Source organism: Otolemur garnettii, unplaced genomic scaffold, assembly GCF_000181295.1.
Source record: "Otolemur garnettii isolate 467f Iridium unplaced genomic scaffold, OtoGar3 scaffold00034, whole genome shotgun sequence".
Classification (NCBI taxonomy): Eukaryota; Metazoa; Chordata; class Mammalia; order Primates; family Galagidae; genus Otolemur; species Otolemur garnettii.
In genome coordinates, this window is record NW_003852429.1 from 9,010,034 (window position 1) to 9,011,307 (window position 1,274).

The window sequence follows — 1,274 nt, forward strand, 5'->3', positions numbered from 1 at the left end:
CATCATACTGTGACGGTGTGGTCAGTGTCCCCCCCATCATACTGTGACGGTGTGGTCAGTGTCCCCCCATCATACTGTGACGGTGTGGTCAGTGTCCCCCCCCATCATACTGTGACAGAGTGGTCAGTGTCTCCTGCGTACTGTGACAGAGTGGTCAGTGTCTCCTGCGTACTGTGACTGTGTGGTCAGTGTGCCCTGCATACTGTTCATGCTGTGACCCTGTGGTCCGTGGCACTTGATCCTGTTTGTTCTCCTTGTGGTCAGTGCTATGGCCAGACCATTGGTTCCCTAATGGCCAGAGTGCTGTTGGAGCCCATCCTGTGGCAGGCCTGTCATCGTAGCTGTGCATCTCCAGACCATCCTGGTTGCTCCAGAACCTGCCCTTGGCTTGTGCTGCTAGGTCTTTGCTCTCCTGGGGTGAAATCCATTGTCTGTCTAGATTTTAAAACTTGTCTCTGCCACCCCCTGCAAGGTGGGCCCGGGGCAGCCCCAGTTCTGGGCAGGTGGCTGGGGTGGGATGAGGCACTGGGCAGGGAGCCCAGGCTGGGAGTCTCAGTGGGGGCCTGGAACCCAGGACTGGGGAGGCAGCCCGCATGGGAAAGAGAGGCTGCGGCCACTGGGTTCTTCTAAAGTGTGGGGTTGGGGAGGAGGTGACAGCATCCTAGCTCTGTGCCACTTTGCTGATACAGGCCAGGTATTGGCAGGTTGCACTATACAAAGAAAAATAAACATGGACAGTAAGGTGACATGGATTGGTGGAATCGGAATAGAGCCAGCAAAGCCTTATTTCAAAGTTGAGAAGTCTTTTGTTTCTTTATGTAAGTAAAGAGCTAGCAGCAGAATGAATGGCTGTCTATCTTTCTATCTTACATCAAAGCACTGAGGTAAAACTTCCTGACCATTTCACCCCAAGACCAGAAGCGCTGGCAGCTGCTTCCACTGTGCCGGTGGTGAGGGAGCCAGCTGTGTCTCTGGGTGTGTGAGCACATGCAGGTGGAGGTGGGGAGGCAGCAGCAGCAGCGTGGCTCTCAGCACATGCAGGTGGAGGTGGGCAGGCGGCAGCAGCAGCGTGGCTCTCAGGGACCAGTTCTAGAAACAAAGACAGTCGACTCCTGGATAAGGAGCCAGCAGGGAGGCGACTCAAGATGGTTCTTTTTTTGAGACAGAGCCTCAAGCTGTCCCCCCTGGGTAGAGTGCCATGGCATTACAGCTCACAGCAACCTCCAACTCCTGGGCTCAAGCGAGTCTCCTGCCTCTGCCTCCCAAGTAGCTGG